Source organism: Anomaloglossus baeobatrachus, chromosome 7, assembly GCF_048569485.1.
Source record: "Anomaloglossus baeobatrachus isolate aAnoBae1 chromosome 7, aAnoBae1.hap1, whole genome shotgun sequence".
NCBI lineage: Eukaryota > Metazoa > Chordata > Amphibia > Anura > Aromobatidae > Anomaloglossus > Anomaloglossus baeobatrachus.
Window position 1 is genome coordinate 205,723,784 of NC_134359.1, and position 21,200 is coordinate 205,744,983.

Consider the following 21,200-nt stretch of genomic DNA (forward strand, 5'->3'; position numbering starts at 1 on the left):
CTTTACTGGACTAATTTTTAGGGCTTCAATAGTGACAAAAAAATACAATCTTTATTGAATTACTGATATTAAAACCCTAAACTTTGGTTAATCTCTGATAAAGTTTGAGCTTGTCCAACTCTTGACATAATCCACTGTTGTAGATATGATAAGAGCCACTTTGCCAGAAGCTCATACACAATCTTTAGTGAAATTGCACAGACTTGTCAAAATCCTCATTAGATCACATCATCTGGCTACAGATTTTTCCTGTAGACGAGCTGCCGAGTGGTTATGGCGTATGACTACTAATCCATTGTGCTCTGCATGTATGGTTTTTGAATCCCATACTTGTTGAAGTTACCTTCATCTCCAATGTTGAAACTCTAAATTATCTTTTTCAGCCCAAGCAGTGAGTATTTCCAGCATTTCCTGTTCAAGAAGGCTGCTATCAAACTTTTCTAACATTTCAGTCTGGCAAAAGTAAACCCTCTGTTTTCATTTGGCATGCTTGATGCCATCCTACATTGGCTGACATCTTCTTCCTTTTGAGTACTTTGACAACACAGATTTAGAATCTCTCCATTGCACTATCTAAGGAAGGGATATGAGAAAGACAAGTTTGACTTTATAGAATTTTTACAAGGAAAATACACTGTTAAACATAGAAACTTCAGTACTGAGGCTATGAAAAGAAGGCACTGCTGAGATTCGAACTCAGGATCTCCTGTTTACGAGACAGGCGCTTTAACCAACTAAGCCACAGCACCACTTTGTGTAAGAGTAGAAAAGCACTACTGGTAGAGTCGCCCTTACCTCATGTCTTTCAGTGTCCTTGAATGTCTAGAGATAGACGACTTATGCAAATTCTTTCTTTACTGGACTAATTTTTAGGGCTTCAATAGTGACAAAAAAATACAATCTTTATTGAATTACTGATATTAAAACCCTAAACTTTGGTTAATCTCTGATAAAGTTTGAGCTTGTCCAACTCTTGACATAATCCACTGTTGTAGATATGATAAGAGCCACTTTGCCAGAAGCTCATACACAATCTTTAGTGAAATTGCACAGACTTGTCAAAATCCTCATTAGATCACATCATCTGGCTACAGATTTTTCCTGTAGACGAGCTGCCGAGTGGTTATGGCGTATGACTACTAATCCATTGTGCTCTGCATGTATGGTTTTTGAATCCCATACTTGTTGAAGTTACCTTCATCTCCAATGTTGAAACTCTAAATTATCTTTTTCAGCCCAAGCAGTGAGTATTTCCAGCATTTCCTGTTCAAGAAGGCTGCTATCAAACTTTTCTAACATTTCAGTCTGGCAAAAGTAAACCCACTGTTTTCATTTGGCATGCTTGATGCCATCCTACATTGGCTGACATCTTCTTCCTTTTGAGTACTTTGACAACACAGATTTAGAATCTCTCCATTGCACTATCTAAGGAAGGGATATGAGAAAGACAAGTTTGACTTTATAGTATTTTTACAAGGAAAGTACATTGTTAAACATAGAAACTTCTGTAAGAGGCTATGAAAAGAAGGCACTGCTGAGATTCGAACTCAGGATCTCCTGTTTACGAGACAGGCGCTTTAACCAACTAAGCCACAGCACCACTTTGTGTAAGAGTAGAAAAGCACTACTGGTAGAGTCGCCCTTACCTCATGTCTTTCAGTGTCCTTGAATGTCTAGAGATAGACGACTTATGCAAATTCTTTCTTTACTGGACTAATTTTTAGGGCTTCAATAGTGACAAAAAAATACAATCTTTATTGAATTACTGATATTAAAACCCTAAACTTTGGTTAATCTCTGATAAAGTTTGAGCTTGTCCAACTCTTGACATAATCCACTGTTGTAGATATGATAAGAGCCACTTTGCCAGAAGCTCATACACAATCTTTAGTGAAATTGCACAGACTTGTCAAAATCCTCATTAGATCACATCATCTGGCTACAGATTTTTCCTGTAGACGAGCTGCCGAGTGGTTATGGCGTATGACTACTAATCCATTGTGCTCTGCATGTATGGTTTTTGAATCCCATACTTGTTGAAGTTACCTTCATCTCCAATGTTGAAACTCTAAATTATCTTTTTCAGCCCAAGCAGTGAGTATTTCCAGCATTTCCTGTTCAAGAAGGCTGCTATCAAACTTTTCTAACATTTCAGTCTGGCAAAAGTAAACCCACTGTTTTCATTTGGCATGCTTGATGCCATCCTACATTGGCTGACATCTTCTTCCTTTTGAGTACTTTGACAACACAGATTTAGAATCTCTCCATTGCACTATCTAAGGAAGGGATATGAGAAAGACAAGTTTGACTTTATAGTATTTTTACAAGGAAAGTACATTGTTAAACATAGAAACTTCTGTAAGAGGCTATGAAAAGAAGGCACTGCTGAGATTCGAACTCAGGATCTCCTGTTTACGAGACAGGCGCTTTAACCAACAAAGCCACAGCACCACTTTGTGTAAGAGTAGAAAAGCACTACTGGTAGAGTCGCCCTTACCTCATGTCTTTCAGTGTCCGTGAATGTCTAGAGATAGACGACTTATGCAAATTCTTTCTTTACTGGACTAATTTTTAGGGCTTCAATAGTGACAAAAAAATACAATCTTTATTGAATTACTGATATTAAAACCCTAAACTTTGGTTAATCTCTGATAAAGTTTGAGCTTGTCCAACTTTTGACATAATCCACTGTTGTAGATATGATAAGAGCCACTTTGCCAGAAGCTCATACACAATCTTTAGTGAAATTGCACAGACTTGTCAAAATCCTCATTAGATCACATCATCTGGCTACAGATTTTTCCTGTAGACGAGCTGCCGAGTGGTTATGGCGTATGACTACTAATCCATTGTGCTCTGCATGTATGGTTTTTGAATCCCATACTTGTTGAAGTTACCTTCATCTCCAATGTTGAAACTCTAAATTATCTTTTTCAGCCCAAGCAGTGAGTATTTCCAGCATTTCCTGTTCAAGAAGGCTGCTATCAAACTTTTCTAACATTTCAGTCTGGCAAAAGTAAACCCACTGTTTTCATTTGGCATGCTTGATGCCATCCTACATTGGCTGACATCTTCTTCCTTTTGAGTACTTTGACAACACAGATTTAGAATCTCTCCATTGCACTATCTAAGGAAGGGATATGAGAAAGACAAGTTTGACTTTATAGTATTTTTACAAGGAAAATACACTGTTAAACATAGAAACTTCAGTACTGAGGCTATGAAAAGAAGGCACTGCTGAGATTCGAACTCAGGATCTCCTGTTTACGAAACAGGCGCTTTAACCAACGAAGCCACAGCACCACTTTGTGTAAGAGTAGAAAAGCACTACTGGTAGAGTCGCCCTTACCTCATGTCTTTCAGTGTCCTTGAATGTCTAGAGATAGACGACTTATGCAAATTCTTTCTTTACTGGACTAATTTTTAGGGCTTCAATAGTGACAAAAAAATACAATCTTTATTGAATTACTGATATTAAAACCCTAAACTTTGGTTAATCTCTGATAAAGTTTGAGCTTGTCCAACTTTTGACATAATCCACTGTTGTAGATATGATAAGAGCCACTTTGCCAGAAGCTCATACACAATCTTTAGTGAAATTGCACAGACTTGTCAAAATCCTCATTAGATCACATCATCTGGCTACAGATTTTTCCTGTAGACGAGCTGCCGAGTGGTTATGGCGTATGACTACTAATCCATTGTGCTCTGCATGTATGGTTTTTGAATCCCATACTTGTTGAAGTTACCTTCATCTCCAATGTTGAAACTCTAAATTATCTTTTTCAGCCCAAGCAGTGAGTATTTCCAGCATTTCCTGTTCAAGAAGGCTGCTATCAAACTTTTCTAACATTTCAGTCTGGCAAAAGTAAACCCTCTGTTTTCATTTGGCATGCTTGATGCCATCCTACATTGGCTGACATCTTCTTCCTTTTGAGTACTTTGACAACACAGATTTAGAATCTCTCCATTGCACTATCTAAGGAAGGGATATGAGAAAGACAAGTTTGACTTTATAGAATTTTTACAAGGAAAATACACTGTTAAACATAGAAACTTCAGTACTGAGGCTATGAAAAGAAGGCACTGCTGAGATTCGAACTCAGGATCTCCTGTTTACGAGACAGGCGCTTTAACCAACTAAGCCACAGCACCACTTTGTGTAAGAGTAGAAAAGCACTACTGGTAGAGTCGCCCTTACCTCATGTCTTTCAGTGTCCTTGAATGTCTAGAGATAGACGACTTATGCAAATTCTTTCTTTACTGGACTAATTTTTAGGGCTTCAATAGTGACAAAAAAATACAATCTTTATTGAATTACTGATATTAAAACCCTAAACTTTGGTTAATCTCTGATAAAGTTTGAGCTTGTCCAACTCTTGACATAATCCACTGTTGTAGATATGATAAGAGCCACTTTGCCAGAAGCTCATACACAATCTTTAGTGAAATTGCACAGACTTGTCAAAATCCTCATTAGATCACATCATCTGGCTACAGATTTTTCCTGTAGACGAGCTGCCGAGTGGTTATGGCGTATGACTACTAATCCATTGTGCTCTGCATGTATGGTTTTTGAATCCCATACTTGTTGAAGTTACCTTCATCTCCAATGTTGAAACTCTAAATTATCTTTTTCAGCCCAAGCAGTGAGTATTTCCAGCATTTCCTGTTCAAGAAGGCTGCTATCAAACTTTTCTAACATTTCAGTCTGGCAAAAGTAAACCCACTGTTTGTTTTTGGCATGCTTGATGCCATCCTACATTGGCTGACATCTTCTTCCTTTTGAGTACTTTGACAACACAGATTTAGAATCTCTCCATTGCACTATCTAAGGAAGGGATATGAGAAAGACAAGTTTGACTTTATAGAATTTTTACAAGGAAAATACACTGTTAAACATAGAAACTTCAGTACTGAGGCTATGAAAAGAAGGCACTGCTGAGATTCGAACTCAGGATCTCCTGTTTACGAGACAGGCGCTTTAACCAACTAAGCCACAGCACCACTTTGTGTAAGAGTAGAAAAGCACTACTGGTAGAGTCGCCCTTACCTCATGTCTTTCAGTGTCCTTGAATGTCTAGAGATAGACGACTTATGCAAATTCTTTCTTTACTGGACTAATTTTTAGGGCTTCAATAGTGACAAAAAAATACAATCTTTATTGAATTACTGATATTAAAACCCTAAACTTTGGTTAATCTCTGATAAAGTTTGAGCTTGTCCAACTCTTGACATAATCCACTGTTGTAGATATGATAAGAGCCACTTTGCCAGAAGCTCATACACAATCTTTAGTGAAATTGCACAGACTTGTCAAAATCCTCATTAGATCACATCATCTGGCTACAGATTTTTCCTGTAGATGAGCTGCCGAGTGGTTATGGCGTATGACTACTAATCCATTGTGCTCTGCATGTATGGTTTTTGAATCCCATACTTGTTGAAGTTACCTTCATCTCCAATGTTGAAACTCTAAATTATCTTTTTCAGCCCAAGCAGTGAGTATTTCCAGCATTTCCTGTTCAAGAAGGCTGCTATCAAACTTTTCTAACATTTCAGTCTGGCAAAAGTAAACCCACTGTTTTCATTTGGCATGCTTGATGCCATCCTACATTGGCTGACATCTTCTTCCTTTTGAGTACTTTGACAACACAGATTTAGAATCTCTCCATTGCACTATCTAAGGAAGGGATATGAGAAAGACAAGTTTGAATTTATAGTATTTTTACAAGGAAAATACACTGTTAAACATAAAAACTTCAGTACTGAGGCTATGAAAAGAAGGCACTGCTGAGATTCGAACTCAGGATCTCCTGGTTACGAGACAGGCGCTTTAACCAACTAAGCCACAGCACCACTTTGTGTAAGAGTAGAAAAGCACTACTGGTAGAGTCGCCCTCACCTCATGTCTATGAGTGTCCTCGAATGTCTAGAGATAGACGACTTATGCAAATTCTTTCTTTACTGGACTAATTTTTAGGGCTTCAATAGTGACAAAAAAATACAATCTTTATTGAATTACTGATATTAAAACCCTAAACTTTGGTTAATCTCTGATAAAGTTTGAGCTTGTCCAACTCTTGACATAATCCACTGTTGTAGATATGATAAGAGCCACTTTGCCAGAAGCTCATACACAATCTTTAGTGAAATTGCACAGACTTGTCAAAATCCTCATTAGATCACATCATCTGGCTACAGACTCTTCCTGTAGACGAGCTGCCGAGTGGTTATGGCGTATGACTACTAATCCATTGTGCTCTGCATGCATGGTTTTTGAATCCCATACTTGTTGAAGTTACCTTCATCTCCAATGTTGAAACTCTAAATTATCTTTTTCAGCCCAAGCAGTGAGTATTTCCAGCATTTCCTGTTCAAGAAGGCTGCTATCAAACTTTTCTAACATTTCAGTCTGGCAAAAGTAAACCCACTGTTTTCATTTGGCATGCTTGATGCCATCCTACATTGGCTGACATCTTCTTCCTTTTGAGTACTTTGACAACACAGATTTAGAATCTCTCCATTGCACTATCTAAGGAAGGGATATGAGAAAGACAAGTTTGACTTTATAGTATTTTTACAAGGAAAATACACTGTTAAACATAGAAACTTCAGTACTGAGGCTATGAAAAGAAGGCACTGCTGAGATTCGAACTCAGGATCTCCTGTTTACGAAACAGGCGCTTTAACCAACGAAGCCACAGCACCACTTTGTGTAAGAGTAGAAAAGCACTACTGGTAGAGTCGCCCTTACCTCATGTCTTTCAGTGTCCTTGAATGTCTAGAGATAGACGACTTATGCAAATTCTTTCTTTACTGGACTAATTTTTAGGGCTTCAATAGTGACAAAAAAATACAATCTTTATTGAATTACTGATATTAAAACCCTAAACTTTGGTTAATCTCTGATAAAGTTTGAGCTTGTCCAACTTTTGACATAATCCACTGTTGTAGATATGATAAGAGCCACTTTGCCAGAAGCTCATACACAATCTTTAGTGAAATTGCACAGACTTGTCAAAATCCTCATTAGATCACATCATCTGGCTACAGATTTTTCCTGTAGACGAGCTGCCGAGTGGTTATGGCGTATGACTACTAATCCATTGTGCTCTGCATGTATGGTTTTTGAATCCCATACTTGTTGAAGTTACCTTCATCTCCAATGTTGAAACTCTAAATTATCTTTTTCAGCCCAAGCAGTGAGTATTTCCAGCATTTCCTGTTCAAGAAGGCTGCTATCAAACTTTTCTAACATTTCAGTCTGGCAAAAGTAAACCCTCTGTTTTCATTTGGCATGCTTGATGCCATCCTACATTGGCTGACATCTTCTTCCTTTTGAGTACTTTGACAACACAGATTTAGAATCTCTCCATTGCACTATCTAAGGAAGGGATATGAGAAAGACAAGTTTGACTTTATAGAATTTTTACAAGGAAAATACACTGTTAAACATAGAAACTTCAGTACTGAGGCTATGAAAAGAAGGCACTGCTGAGATTCGAACTCAGGATCTCCTGTTTACGAGACAGGCGCTTTAACCAACTAAGCCACAGCACCACTTTGTGTAAGAGTAGAAAAGCACTACTGGTAGAGTCGCCCTTACCTCATGTCTTTCAGTGTCCTTGAATGTCTAGAGATAGACGACTTATGCAAATTCTTTCTTTACTGGACTAATTTTTAGGGCTTCAATAGTGACAAAAAAATACAATCTTTATTGAATTACTGATATTAAAACCCTAAACTTTGGTTAATCTCTGATAAAGTTTGAGCTTGTCCAACTCTTGACATAATCCACTGTTGTAGATATGATAAGAGCCACTTTGCCAGAAGCTCATACACAATCTTTAGTGAAATTGCACAGACTTGTCAAAATCCTCATTAGATCACATCATCTGGCTACAGATTTTTCCTGTAGACGAGCTGCCGAGTGGTTATGGCGTATGACTACTAATCCATTGTGCTCTGCATGTATGGTTTTTGAATCCCATACTTGTTGAAGTTACCTTCATCTCCAATGTTGAAACTCTAAATTATCTTTTTCAGCCCAAGCAGTGAGTATTTCCAGCATTTCCTGTTCAAGAAGGCTGCTATCAAACTTTTCTAACATTTCAGTCTGGCAAAAGTAAACCCACTGTTTTCATTTGGCATGCTTGATGCCATCCTACATTGGCTGACATCTTCTTCCTTTTGAGTACTTTGACAACACAGATTTAGAATCTCTCCATTGCACTATCTAAGGAAGGGATATGAGAAAGACAAGTTTGACTTTATAGTATTTTTACAAGGAAAGTACATTGTTAAACATAGAAACTTCTGTAAGAGGCTATGAAAAGAAGGCACTGCTGAGATTCGAACTCAGGATCTCCTGTTTACGAGACAGGCGCTTTAACCAACTAAGCCACAGCACCACTTTGTGTAAGAGTAGAAAAGCACTACTGGTAGAGTCGCCCTTACCTCATGTCTTTCAGTGTCCGTGAATGTCTAGAGATAGACGACTTATGCAAATTCTTTCTTTACTGGACTAATTTTTAGGGCTTCAATAGTGACAAAAAAATACAATCTTTATTGAATTACTGATATTAAAACCCTAAACTTTGGTTAATCTCTGATAAAGTTTGAGCTTGTCCAACTTTTGACATAATCCACTGTTGTAGATATGATAAGAGCCCCTTTGCCAGAAGCTCATACACAATCTTTAGTGAAATTGCACAGACTTGTCAAAATCCTCATTAGATCACATCATCTGGCTACAGATTTTTCCTGTAGACGAGCTGCCGAGTGGTTATGGCGTATGACTACTAATCCATTGTGCTCTGCATGTATGGTTTTTGAATCCCATACTTGTTGAAGTTACCTTCATCTCCAATGTTGAAACTCTAAATTATCTTTTTCAGCCCAAGCAGTGAGTATTTCCAGCATTTCCTGTTCAAGAAGGCTGCTATCAAACTTTTCTAACATTTCAGTCTGGCAAAAGTAAACCCACTGTTTTCATTTGGCATGCTTGATGCCATCCTACATTGGCTGACATCTTCTTCCTTTTGAGTACTTTGACAACACAGATTTAGAATCTCTCCATTGCACTATCTAAGGAAGGGATATGAGAAAGACAAGTTTGACTTTATAGTATTTTTACAAGGAAAATACACTGTTAAACATAGAAACTTCAGTACTGAGGCTATGAAAAGAAGGCACTGCTGAGATTCGAACTCAGGATCTCCTGTTTACGAGACAGGCGCTTTAACCAACTAAGCCACAGCACCACTTTGTGTAAGAGTAGAAAAGCACTACTGGTAGAGTCGCCCTCACCTCATGTCTTTGAGTGTCCTTGAATGTCTAGAGATAGACGACTTATGCAAATTCTTTCTTTACTGGACTAATTTTTAGGGCTTCAATAGTGACAAAAAATACAATCTTTATTGAATTACAGATATTAAAACCCTAAACTTTGGTTAATCTCTGATAAAGTTTGAGCTTGTCCAACTTTTGACATAATCCACTGTTGTAGATATGATAAGAGCCACTTTGCCAGAAGCTCATACACAATCTTTAGTGAAATTGCACAGACTTGTCAAAATCCTCATTAGATCACATCATCTGGCTACAGATTTTTCCTGTAGACGAGCTGCCGAGTGGTTATGGCGTATGACTACTAATCCATTGTGCTCTGCATGTATGGTTTTTGAATCCCATACTTGTTGAAGTTACCTTCATCTCCAATGTTGAAACTCTAAATTATCTTTTTCAGCCCAAGCAGTGAGTATTTCCAGCATTTCCTGTTCAAGAAGGCTGCTATCAAACTTTTCTAACATTTCAGTCTGGCAAAAGTAAACCCACTGTTTTCATTTGGCATGCTTGATGCCATCCTACATTGGCTGACATCTTCTTCCTTTTGAGTACTTTGACAACACAGATTTAGAATCTCTCCATTGCACTATCTAAGGAAGGGATATGAGAAAGACAAGTTTGACTTTATAGTATTTTTACAAGGAAAATACACTGTTAAACATAGAAACTTCAGTACTGAGGCTATGAAAAGAAGGCACTGCTGAGATTCGAACTCAGGATCTCCTGTTTACGAGACAGGCGCTTTAACCAACTAAGCCACCGCACCACTTTGTGTAAGAGTAGAAAAGCACTACTGGTAGAGTCGCCCTTACCTCATGTCTTTCAGTGTCCTTGAATGTCTAGAGATAGACGACTTATGCAAATTCTTTCTTTACTGGACTAATTTTTAGGGCTTCAATAGTGACAAAAAAATACAATCTTTATTGAATTACTGATATTAAAACCCTAAACTTTGGTTAATCTCTGATAAAGTTTGAGCTTGTCCAACTCTTGACATAATCCACTGTTGTAGATATGATAAGAGCCACTTTGCCAGAAGCTCATACACAATCTTTAGTGAAATTGCACAGACTTGTCAAAATCCTCATTAGATCACATCATCTGGCTACAGATTTTTCCTGTAGATGAGCTGCCGAGTGGTTATGGCGTATGACTACTAATCCATTGTGCTCTGCATGTATGGTTTTTGAATCCCATACTTGTTGAAGTTACCTTCATCTCCAATGTTGAAACTCTAAATTATCTTTTTCAGCCCAAGCAGTGAGTATTTCCAGCATTTCCTGTTCAAGAAGGCTGCTATCAAACTTTTCTAACATTTCAGTCTGGCAAAAGTAAACCCACTGTTTTCATTTGGCATGCTTGATGCCATCCTACATTGGCTGACATCTTCTTCCTTTTGAGTACTTTGACAACACAGATTTAGAATCTCTCCATTGCACTATCTAAGGAAGGGATATGAGAAAGACAAGTTTGACTTTATAGTATTTTTACAAGGAAAATACACTGTTAAACATAGAAACTTCAGTACTGAGGCTATGAAAAGAAGGCACTGCTGAGATTCGAACTCAGGATCTCCTGTTTACGAGACAGGCGCTTTAACCAACTAAGCCACAGCACCACTTTGTGTAAGAGTAGAAAAGCACTACTGGTAGAGTCGCCCTCACCTCATGTCTTTGAGTGTCCTTGAATGTCTAGAGATAGACGACTTATGCAAATTCTTTCTTTACTGGACTAATTTTTAGGGCTTCAATAGTGACAAAAAATACAATCTTTATTGAATTACTGATATTAAAACCCTAAACTTTGGTTAATCTCTGAGAAAGTTTGAGCTTGTCCAACTCTTGACATAATCCACTGTTGTAGATATGATAAGAGCCACTTTGCCAGAAGCTCATACACAATCTTTAGTGAAATTGCACAGACTTGTCAAAATCCTCATTAGATCACATCATCTGGCTACAGACTCTTCCTGTAGACGAGCTGCCGAGTGGTTATGGCATATGACTACTAATCCATTGTGCTCTGCATGCATGGTTTTTGAATCCCATACTTGTTGAAGTTACCTTCATCTCCAATGTTGAAACTCTAAATTATCTTTTTCAGCCCAAGCAGTGAGTATTTCCAGCATTTCCTGTTCAAGAAGGCTGCTATCGAAACTTTTCTAACATTTCAGTCTGGCAAAAGTAAACCCACTGTTTTCATTTGGCATGCTTGATGCCATCCTACATTGGCTGACATCTTCTTCCTTTTGAGTACTTTGACAACACAGATTTAGAATTTCTCCATTGCACTATCTAAGGAAGGGATATGAGAAAGACAAGTTTGAATTTATAGTATTTTTACAAGGAAAATACACTGTTAAACATAGAAACTTCAGTACTGAGGCTATGAAAAGAAGGCACTGCTGAGATTCGAACTCAGGATCTCCTGTTTACGAGACAGGCGCTTTAACCAACTAAGCCACAGCACCACTTTGTGTAAGAGTAGAAAAGCACTACTGGTAGAGTCGCCATCACCTCATGTCTTTCAGTGTCCTTGAATGTCTAGAGATAGACGAATTATGCAAATTCTTTCTTTACTGGACTAATTTTTAGGGCTTCAATAGTGACAAAAAATACAATCTTTATTGAATTACTGATATTAAAACCCTAAACTTTGGTTAATCTCTGATAAAGTTTGAGCTTGTCCAACTCTTGACATAATCCACTGTTGTAGATATGATAAGAGCCACTTTGCCAGAAGCTCATACACAATCTTTAGTGAAATTGCACAGACTTGTCAAAATCCTCATTAGATCACATCATCTGGCTACAGACTCTTCCTGTAGACGAGCTGCCGAGTGGTTATGGCGTATGACTACTAATCCATTGTGCTCTGCATGCATGGTTTTTGAATCCCATACTTGTTGAAGTAATCTTCATCTCCAATGTTGAAACTCTAAATTATCTTTTTCAGCCCAAGCAGTGAGTATTTCCAGCATTTCCTGTTCAAGAAGGCTGCTATCAAACTTTTCTAACATTTCAGTCTGGCAAAAGTAAACCCACTGTTTTCATTTGGCATGCTTGATGCCATCCTACATTGGCTGACATCTTCTTCCTTTTGAGTACTTTGACAACACAGATTTAGAATCTCTCCATTGCACTATCTAAGGAAGGGATATGAGAAAGACAAGTTTGACTTTATAGTATTTTTACAAGGAAAATACACTGTTAAACATAGAAACTTCAGTACTGAGGCTATGAAAAGAAGGCACTGCTGAGATTCGAACTCAGGATCTCCTGTTTACGAGACAGGCGCTTTAACCAACTAAGCCACAGCACCACTTTGTGTAAGAGTAGAAAAGCACTACTAATAGAGTCGCCCTCACCTCATGTCTTTGAGTGTCCTTGAATGTCTAGAGATAGACGACTTATGCAAATTCTTTCTTTACTGGACTAATTTTTAGGGCTTCAATAGTGACAAAAAATACAATCTTTATTGAATTACTGATATTAAAACCCTAAACTTTGGTTAATCTCTGAGAAAGTTTGAGCTTGTCCAACTCTTGACATAATCCACTGTTGTAGATATGATAAGAGCCACTTTGCCAGAAGCTCATACACAATCTTTAGTGAAATTGCACAGACTTGTCAAAATCCTCATTAGATCACATCATCTGGCTACAGACTCTTCCTGTAGACGAGCTGCCGAGTGGTTATGGCGTATGACTACTAATCCATTGTGCTCTGCATGCATGGTTTTTGAATCCCATACTTGTTGAAGTTACCTTCATCTCCAATGTTGAAACTCTAAATTATCTTTTTCAGCCCAAGCAGTGAGTATTTCCAGCATTTCCTGTTCAAGAAGGCTGCTATCGAAACTTTTCTAACATTTCAGTCTGGCAAAAGTAAACCCACTGTTTTCATTTGGCATGCTTGATGCCATCCTACATTGGCTGACATCTTCTTCCTTTTGAGTACTTTGACAACACAGATTTAGAATCTCTCCATTGCACTATCTAAGGAAGGGATATGAGAAAGACAAGTTTGAATTTATAGTATTTTTACAAGGAAAATACACTGTTAAACATAGAAACTTCAGTACTGAGGCTATGAAAAGAAGGCACTGCTGAGATTCGAACTCAGGATCTCCTGTTTACGAGACAGGCGCTTTAACCAACTAAGCCACAGCACCACTTTGTGTAAGAGTAGAAAAGCACTACTGGTAGAGTCGCCATCACCTCATGTCTTTCAGTGTCCTTGAATGTCTAGAGATAGACGACTTATGCAAATTCTTTCTTTACTGGACTAATTTTTAGGGCTTCAATAGTGACAAAAAATACAATCTTTATTGAATTACTGATATTAAAACCCTAAACTTTGGTTAATCTCTGATAAAGTTTGAGCTTGTCCAACTCTTGACATAATCCACTGTTGTAGATATGATAAGAGCCACTTTGCCAGAAGCTCATACACAATCTTTAGTGAAATTGCACAGACTTGTCAAAATCCTCATTAGATCACATCATCTGGCTACAGACTCTTCCTGTAGACGAGCTGCCGAGTGGTTATGGCGTATGACTACTAATCCATTGTGCTCTGCATGCATGGTTTTTGAATCCCATACTTGTTGAAGTAATCTTCATCTCCAATGTTGAAACTCTAAATTATCTTTTTCAGCCCAAGCAGTGAGTATTTCCAGCATTTCCTGTTCAAGAAGGCTGCTATCGAAACTTTTCTAACATTTCAGTCTGGCAAAAGTAAACCCACTGTTTTCATTTGGCATGCTTGATGCCATCCTACATTGGCTGACATCTTCTTCCTTTTGAGTACTTTGACAACACAGATTTAGAATCTCTCCATTGCACTATCTAAGGAAGGGATATGAGAAAGACAAGTTTGACTTTATAGTATTTTTACAAGGAAAGTACACTGTTGAACATAGAAACTTCAGTACTGAGGCTATGAAAAGAAGGCACTGCTGAGATTCGAACTCAGGATCTCCTGTTTACGAGACAGGCGCTTTAACCAACTAAGCCACAGCACCACTTTGTGTAAGAGTAGAAAAGCACTACTGGTAGAGTCGCCATCACCTCATGTCTTTCAGTGTCCTTGAATGTCTAGAGATAGACGACTTATGCAAATTCTTTCTTTACTGGACTAATTTTTAGGGCTTCAATAGTGACAAAAAATACAATCTTTATTGAATTACTGATATTAAAACCCTAAACTTTGGTTAATCTCTGATAAAGTTTGAGCTTGTCCAACTCTTGACATAATCCACTGTTGTAGATATGATAAGAGCCACTTTGCCAGAAGCTCATACACAATCTTTAGTGAAATTGCACAGACTTGTCAAAATCCTCATTAGATCACATCATCTGGCTACAGACTCTTCCTGTAGACGAGCTGCCGAGTGGTTATGGCGTATGACTACTAATCCATTGTGCTCTGCATGCATGGTTTTTGAATCCCATACTTGTTGAAGTAATCTTCATCTCCAATGTTGAAACTCTAAATTATCTTTTTCAGCCCAAGCAGTGAATATTTCCAGCATTTCCTGTTCAAGAAGGCTGCTATCAAACTTTTCTAACATTTCAGTCTGGCAAAAGTAAACCCACTGTTTTCATTTGGCATGCTTGATGCCATCCTACATTGGCTGACATCTTCTTCCTTTTGAGTACTTTGACAACACAGATTTAGAATCTCTCCATTGCACTATCTAAGGAAGGGATATGAGAAAGACAATTTTGACTTTATAGTATTTTTACAAGGAAAGTACACTGTTAAACATAGAAACTTCAGTACTGAGGCTATGAAAAGAAGGCACTGCTGAGATTCGAACTCAGGATCTCCTGTTTACGAGACAGGCGCTTTAACCAACTAAGCCACAGCACCACTTTGTGTAAGAGTAGAAAAGCACTACTGGTAGAGTCGCCCTCACCTCATGTCTATGAGTGTCCTTGAATGTCTAGAGATAGACGACTTATGCAAATTCTTTCTTTACTGGACTAATTTTTAGGGCTTCAATAGTGACAAAAAAATACAATCTTTATTGAATTACTGATATTAAAACCCTAAACTTTGGTTAATCTCTGATAAAGTTTGAGCTTGTCCAACTCTTGACATAATCCACTGTTGTAGATATGATAAGAGCCACTTTGCCAGAAGCTCATACACAATCTTTAGTGAAATTGCACAGACTTGTCAAAATCCTCATTAGATCACATCATCTGGCTACAGATTTTTCCTGTAGATGAGCTGCCGAGTGGTTATGGCGTATGACTACTAATCCATTGTGCTCTGCATGTATGGTTTTTGAATCCCATACTTGTTGAAGTTACCTTCATCTCCAATGTTGAAACTCTAAATTATCTTTTTCAGCCCAAGCAGTGAGTATTTCCAGCATTTCCTGTTCAAGAAGGCTGCTATCAAACTTTTCTAACATTTCAGTCTGGCAAAAGTAAACCCACTGTTTTCATTTGGCATGCTTGATGCCATCCTACATTGGCTGACATCTTCTTCCTTTTGAGTACTTTGACAACACAGATTTAGAATCTCTCCATTGCACTATCTAAGGAAGGGATATGAGAAAGACAAGTTTGACTTTATAGTATTTTTACAAGGAAAATACACTGTTAAACATAGAAACTTCAGTACTGAGGCTATGAAAAGAAGGCACTGCTGAGATTCGAACTCAGGATCTCCTGTTTACGAGACAGGCGCTTTAACCAACTAAGCCACAGCACCACTTTGTGTAAGAGTAGAAAAGCACTACTGGTAGAGTCGCCCTCACCTCATGTCTTTGAGTGTCCTTGAATGTCTAGAGATAGACGACTTATGCAAATTCTTTCTTTACTGGACTAATTTTTAGGGCTTCAATAGTGACAAAAAATACAATCTTTATTGAATTACTGATATTAAAACCCTAAACTTTGGTTAATCTCTGAGAAAGTTTGAGCTTGTCCAACTCTTGACATAATCCACTGTTGTAGATATGATAAGAGCCACTTTGCCAGAAGCTCATACACAATCTTTAGTGAAATTGCACAGACTTGTCAAAATCCTCATTAGATCACATCATCTGGCTACAGACTCTTCCTGTAGACGAGCTGCCGAGTGGTTATGGCGTATGACTACTAATCCATTGTGCTCTGCATGCATGGTTTTTGAATCCCATACTTGTTGAAGTTACCTTCATCTCCAATGTTGAAACTCTAAATTATCTTTTTCAGCCCAAGCAGTGAGTATTTCCAGCATTTCCTGTTCAAGAAGGCTGCTATCGAAACTTTTCTAACATTTCAGTCTGGCAAAAGTAAACCCACTGTTTTCATTTGGCATGCTTGATGCCATCCTACATTGGCTGACATCTTCTTCCTTTTGAGTACTTTGACAACACAGATTTAGAATCTCTCCATTGCACTATCTAAGGAAGGGATATGAGAAAGACAAGTTTGAATTTATAGTATTTTTACAAGGAAAATACACTGTTAAACATAGAAACTTCAGTACTGAGGCTATGAAAAGAAGGCACTGCTGAGATTCGAACTCAGGATCTCCTGTTTACGAGACAGGCGCTTTAACCAACTAAGCCACAGCACCACTTTGTGTAAGAGTAGAAAAGCACTACTGGTAGAGTCGCCATCACCTCATGTCTTTCAGTGTCCTTGAATGTCTAGAGATAGACGACTTATGCAAATTCTTTCTTTACTGGACTAATTTTTAGGGCTTCAATAGTGACAAAAAATACAATCTTTATTGAATTACTGATATTAAAACCCTAAACTTTGGTTAATCTCTGATAAAGTTTGAGCTTGTCCAACTCTTGACATAATCCACTGTTGTAGATATGATAAGAGCCACTTTGCCAGAAGCTCATACACAATCTTTAGTGAAATTGCACAGACTTGTCAAAATCCTCATTAGATCACATCATCTGGCTACAGACTCTTCCTGTAGACGAGCTGCCGAGTGGTTATGGCGTATGACTACTAATCCATTGTGCTCTGCATGCATGGTTTTTGAATCCCATACTTGTTGAAGTAATCTTCATCTCCAATGTTGAAACTCTAAATTATCTTTTTCAGCCCAAGCAGTGAGTATTTCCAGCATTTCCTGTTTAAGAAGGCTGCTATCGAAACTTTTCTAACATTTCAGTCTGGCAAAAGTAAACCCACTGTTTTCATTTGGCATGCTTGATGCCATCCTACATTGGCTGACATCTTCTTCCTTTTGAGTACTTTGACAACACAGATTTAGAATCTCTCCATTGCACTATCTAAGGAAGGGATATGAGAAAGACAAGTTTGACTTTATAGTATTTTTACAAGGAAAGTACACTGTTGAACATAGAAACTTCAGTACTGAGGCTATGAAAAGAAGGCACTGCTGAGATTCGAACTCAGGATCTCCTGTTTACGAGACAGGCGCTTTAATCAACTAAGCCACAGCACCACTTTGTGTAAGAGTAGAAAAGCACTACTGGTAGAGTCGCCATCACCTCATGTCTTTCAGTGTCCTTGAATGTCTAGAGATAGACGACTTATGCAAATTCTTTCTTTACTGGACTAATTTTTAGGGCTTCAATAGTGACAAAAAATACAATCTTTATTGAATTACTGATATTAAAACCCTAAACTTTGGTTAATCTCTGATAAAGTTTGAGCTTGTCCAACTCTTGACATAATCCACTGTTGTAGATATGATAAGAGCCACTTTGCCAGAAGCTCATACACAATCTTTAGTGAAATTGCACAGACTTGTCAAAATCCTCATTAGATCACATCATCTGGCTACAGACTCTTCCTGTAGACGAGCTGCCGAGTGGTTATGGCGTATGACTACTAATCCATTGTGCTCTGCATGCATGGTTTTTGAATCCCATACTTGTTGAAGTAATCTTCATCTCCAATGTTGAAACTCTAAATTATCTTTTTCAGCCCAAGCAGTGAATATTTCCAGCATTTCCTGTTCAAGAAGGCTGCTATCAAACTTTTCTAACATTTCAGTCTGGCAAAAGTAAACCCACTGTTTTCATTTGGCATGCTTGATGCCATCCTACATTGGCTGACATCTTCTTCCTTTTGAGTACTTTGACAACACAGATTTAGAATCTCTCCATTGCACTATCTAAGGAAGGGATATGAGAAAGACAATTTTGACTTTATAGTATTTTTACAAGGAAAGTACACTGTTAAACATAGAAACTTCAGTACTGAGGCTATGAAAAGAAGGCACTGCTGAGATTCGAACTCAGGCTCTCCTGTTTACGAGACAGGCGCTTTAACCAACTAAGCCACAGCACCACTTTGTGTAAGAGTAGAAAAGCACTACTGGTAGAGTCGCCCTCACCTCATGTCTATGAGTGTCCTTGAATGTCTAGAGATAGACGACTTATGCAAATTCTTTCTTTACTGGACTAATTTTTAGGGCTTCAATAGTGACAAAAAAATACAATCTTTATTGAATTACTGATATTAAAACCCTAAACTTTGGTTAATCTCTGATAAAGTTTGAGCTTGTCCAACTCTTGACATAATCCACTGTTGTAGATATGATAAGAGCCACTTTGCCAGAAGCTCATACACAATCTTTAGTGAAATTGCACAGACTTGTCAAAATCCTCATTAGATCACATCATCTGGCTACAGACTCTTCCTGTAGACGAGCTGCCGAGTGGTTATGGCGTATGACTACTAATCCATTGTGCTCTGCATGTATGGTTTTTGAATCCCATACTTGTTGAAGTTACCTTCATCTCCAATGTTGAAACTCTAAATTATCTTTTTCAGCCCAAGCAGTGAGTATTTCCAGCATTTCCTGTTCAAGAAGGCTGCTATCAAACTTTTCTAACATTTCAGTCTGGCAAAAGTAAACCCACTGTTTTCATTTGGCATGCTTGATGCCATCCTACATTGGCTGACATCTTCTTCCTTTTGAGTACTTTGACAACACAGATTTAGAATCTCTCCATTGCACTATCTAAGGAAGGGATATGAGAAAGACAAATTTGACTTTATAGTATTTTTACAAGGAAAATACACTGTTAAACATAGAAACTTCAGTACTGAGGCTATGAAAAGAAGGCACTGCTGAGATTCGAACTCAGGATCTCCTGTTTACGAGACAGGCGCTTTAACCAACTAAGCCACAGCACCACTTTGTGTAAGAGTAGAAAAGCACTACTGGTAGAGTCGCCCTCACCTCATGTCTTTGAGTGTCCTTGAATGTCTAGAGATAGACGACTTATGCAAATTCTTTCTTTACTGGACTAATTTTTAGGGCTTCAATAGTGACAAAAAATACAATCTTTATTGAATTACTGATATTAAAACCCTAAACTTTGGTTAATCTCTGATAAAGTTTGAGCTTGTCCAACTCTTGACATAATCCACTGTTGTAGATATGATAAGAGCCACTTTGCCAGAAGCTCATACACAATCTTTAGTGAAATTGCACAGACTTGTCAAAATCCTCATTAGATCACATCATCTGGCTACAGACTCTTCCTGTAGACGAGCTGCCGAGTGGTTATGGCGTATGACTACTAATCCATTGTGCTCTGCATGCATGGTTTTTGAATCCCATACTTGTTGAAGTAATCTTCATCTCCAATGTTGAAACTCTAAATTATCTTTTTCAGCCCAAGCAGTGAGTATTTCCAGCATTTCCTGTTCAAGAAGGCTGCTATCGAAACTTTTCTAACATTTCAGTCTGGCAAAAGTAAACCCACTGTTTTCATTTGGCATGCTTGATGCCATCCTACATTGGCTGACATCTTCTTCCTTTTGAGTACTTTGACAACACAGATTTAGAATCTCTCCATTGCACTATCTAAGGAAGGGATATGAGAAAGACAAGTTTGACTTTATAGTATTTTTACAAGGAAAGTACACTGTTGAACATAGAAACTTCAGTACTGAGGCTATGAAAAGAAGGCACTGCTGAGATTCGAACTCAGGATCTCCTGTTTACGAGACAGGCGCTTTAACCAACTAAGCCACAGCACCACTTTGTGTAAGAGTAGAAAAGCACTACTGGTAGAGTCGCCATCACCTCATGTCTTTCAGTGTCCTTGAATGTCTAGAGATAGACGACTTATGCAAATTCTTTCTTTACTGGACTAATTTTTAGGGCTTCAATAGTGACAAAAAATACAATCTTTATTGAATTACTGATATTAAAACCCTAAACTTTGGTTAATCTCTGATAAAGTTTGAGCTTGTCCAACTCTTGACATAATCCACTGTTGTAGATATGATAAGAGCCACTTTGCCAGAAGCTCATACACAATCTTTAGTGAAATTGCACAGACTTGTCAAAATCCTCATTAGATCACATCATCTGGCTACAGACTCTTCCTGTAGACGAGCTGCCGAGTGGTTATGGCGTATGACTACTAATCCATTGTGCTCTGCATGCATGGTTTTTGAATCCCATACTTGTTGAAGTAATCTTCATCTCCAATGTTGAAACTCTAAATTATCTTTTTCAGCCCAAGCAGTGAATATTTCCAGCATTTCCTGTTCAAGAAGGCTGCTATCAAACTTTTCTAACATTTCAGTCTGGCAAAAGTAAACCCACTGTTTTCATTTGGCATGCTTGATGCCATCCTACATTGGCTGACATCTTCTTCCTTTTGAGTACTTTGACAACACAGATTTAGAATCTCTCCATTGCACTATCTAAGGAAGGGATATGAGAAAGACAATTTTGACTTTATAGTATTTTTACAAGGAAAGTACACTGTTAAACATAGAAACTTCAGTACTGAGGCTATGAAAAGAAGGCACTGCTGAGATTCGAACTCAGGCTCTCCTGTTTACGAGACAGGCGCTTTAACCAACTAAGCCACAGCACCACTTTGTGTAA

The 21,200-nt window shown here is 38.1% G+C and overlaps 25 non-coding genes across 25 annotated transcripts; all 25 read right to left on the bottom strand.

The window, feature by feature from the left end:
* Positions 1 to 675: 675 nt before the first annotated feature.
* Positions 676 to 749, bottom strand: TRNAT-CGU (transfer RNA threonine (anticodon CGU)). The gene has a single exon. It is a non-coding gene; the product is annotated as a tRNA-Thr (tRNA).
* Positions 750 to 1,526: 777 nt separating this feature from the next.
* Positions 1,527 to 1,600, bottom strand: TRNAT-CGU (transfer RNA threonine (anticodon CGU)). The gene has a single exon. It is a non-coding gene; the product is annotated as a tRNA-Thr (tRNA).
* Positions 1,601 to 2,377: 777 nt separating this feature from the next.
* On the bottom strand, positions 2,378 to 2,451 carry TRNAT-CGU (transfer RNA threonine (anticodon CGU)). Its single transcript has one exon. It is a non-coding gene; the product is annotated as a tRNA-Thr (tRNA).
* Positions 2,452 to 3,229: 778 nt separating this feature from the next.
* Positions 3,230 to 3,303, bottom strand: TRNAT-CGU (transfer RNA threonine (anticodon CGU)). The gene has a single exon. It is a non-coding gene; the product is annotated as a tRNA-Thr (tRNA).
* Positions 3,304 to 4,081: 778 nt separating this feature from the next.
* On the bottom strand, positions 4,082 to 4,155 carry TRNAT-CGU (transfer RNA threonine (anticodon CGU)). The gene has a single exon. It is a non-coding gene; the product is annotated as a tRNA-Thr (tRNA).
* A 778-nt stretch (positions 4,156 to 4,933) lies between these two features.
* Positions 4,934 to 5,007, bottom strand: TRNAT-CGU (transfer RNA threonine (anticodon CGU)). The gene has a single exon. It is a non-coding gene; the product is annotated as a tRNA-Thr (tRNA).
* Positions 5,008 to 5,785: 778 nt separating this feature from the next.
* Positions 5,786 to 5,859, bottom strand: TRNAT-CGU (transfer RNA threonine (anticodon CGU)). The gene has a single exon. It is a non-coding gene; the product is annotated as a tRNA-Thr (tRNA).
* A 778-nt stretch (positions 5,860 to 6,637) lies between these two features.
* Positions 6,638 to 6,711, bottom strand: TRNAT-CGU (transfer RNA threonine (anticodon CGU)). Its single transcript has one exon. It is a non-coding gene; the product is annotated as a tRNA-Thr (tRNA).
* Positions 6,712 to 7,489: 778 nt separating this feature from the next.
* On the bottom strand, positions 7,490 to 7,563 carry TRNAT-CGU (transfer RNA threonine (anticodon CGU)). The gene has a single exon. It is a non-coding gene; the product is annotated as a tRNA-Thr (tRNA).
* Positions 7,564 to 8,340: 777 nt separating this feature from the next.
* Positions 8,341 to 8,414, bottom strand: TRNAT-CGU (transfer RNA threonine (anticodon CGU)). The gene has a single exon. It is a non-coding gene; the product is annotated as a tRNA-Thr (tRNA).
* A 778-nt stretch (positions 8,415 to 9,192) lies between these two features.
* TRNAT-CGU (transfer RNA threonine (anticodon CGU)) lies at positions 9,193 to 9,266 on the bottom strand. The gene has a single exon. It is a non-coding gene; the product is annotated as a tRNA-Thr (tRNA).
* Positions 9,267 to 10,043: 777 nt separating this feature from the next.
* Positions 10,044 to 10,117, bottom strand: TRNAT-CGU (transfer RNA threonine (anticodon CGU)). Its single transcript has one exon. It is a non-coding gene; the product is annotated as a tRNA-Thr (tRNA).
* A 778-nt stretch (positions 10,118 to 10,895) lies between these two features.
* Positions 10,896 to 10,969, bottom strand: TRNAT-CGU (transfer RNA threonine (anticodon CGU)). Its single transcript has one exon. It is a non-coding gene; the product is annotated as a tRNA-Thr (tRNA).
* Positions 10,970 to 11,747: 778 nt separating this feature from the next.
* TRNAT-CGU (transfer RNA threonine (anticodon CGU)) lies at positions 11,748 to 11,821 on the bottom strand. Its single transcript has one exon. It is a non-coding gene; the product is annotated as a tRNA-Thr (tRNA).
* A 777-nt stretch (positions 11,822 to 12,598) lies between these two features.
* On the bottom strand, positions 12,599 to 12,672 carry TRNAT-CGU (transfer RNA threonine (anticodon CGU)). The gene has a single exon. It is a non-coding gene; the product is annotated as a tRNA-Thr (tRNA).
* A 778-nt stretch (positions 12,673 to 13,450) lies between these two features.
* On the bottom strand, positions 13,451 to 13,524 carry TRNAT-CGU (transfer RNA threonine (anticodon CGU)). The gene has a single exon. It is a non-coding gene; the product is annotated as a tRNA-Thr (tRNA).
* Positions 13,525 to 14,302: 778 nt separating this feature from the next.
* On the bottom strand, positions 14,303 to 14,376 carry TRNAT-CGU (transfer RNA threonine (anticodon CGU)). The gene has a single exon. It is a non-coding gene; the product is annotated as a tRNA-Thr (tRNA).
* Positions 14,377 to 15,153: 777 nt separating this feature from the next.
* Positions 15,154 to 15,227, bottom strand: TRNAT-CGU (transfer RNA threonine (anticodon CGU)). The gene has a single exon. It is a non-coding gene; the product is annotated as a tRNA-Thr (tRNA).
* A 778-nt stretch (positions 15,228 to 16,005) lies between these two features.
* Positions 16,006 to 16,079, bottom strand: TRNAT-CGU (transfer RNA threonine (anticodon CGU)). Its single transcript has one exon. It is a non-coding gene; the product is annotated as a tRNA-Thr (tRNA).
* Positions 16,080 to 16,857: 778 nt separating this feature from the next.
* TRNAT-CGU (transfer RNA threonine (anticodon CGU)) lies at positions 16,858 to 16,931 on the bottom strand. Its single transcript has one exon. It is a non-coding gene; the product is annotated as a tRNA-Thr (tRNA).
* A 778-nt stretch (positions 16,932 to 17,709) lies between these two features.
* TRNAT-CGU (transfer RNA threonine (anticodon CGU)) lies at positions 17,710 to 17,783 on the bottom strand. The gene has a single exon. It is a non-coding gene; the product is annotated as a tRNA-Thr (tRNA).
* A 777-nt stretch (positions 17,784 to 18,560) lies between these two features.
* Positions 18,561 to 18,634, bottom strand: TRNAT-CGU (transfer RNA threonine (anticodon CGU)). Its single transcript has one exon. It is a non-coding gene; the product is annotated as a tRNA-Thr (tRNA).
* Positions 18,635 to 19,412: 778 nt separating this feature from the next.
* TRNAT-CGU (transfer RNA threonine (anticodon CGU)) lies at positions 19,413 to 19,486 on the bottom strand. The gene has a single exon. It is a non-coding gene; the product is annotated as a tRNA-Thr (tRNA).
* Positions 19,487 to 20,264: 778 nt separating this feature from the next.
* On the bottom strand, positions 20,265 to 20,338 carry TRNAT-CGU (transfer RNA threonine (anticodon CGU)). The gene has a single exon. It is a non-coding gene; the product is annotated as a tRNA-Thr (tRNA).
* A 777-nt stretch (positions 20,339 to 21,115) lies between these two features.
* Positions 21,116 to 21,189, bottom strand: TRNAT-CGU (transfer RNA threonine (anticodon CGU)). The gene has a single exon. It is a non-coding gene; the product is annotated as a tRNA-Thr (tRNA).
* Between the last annotated feature and the right edge of the window lie 11 nt (positions 21,190 to 21,200).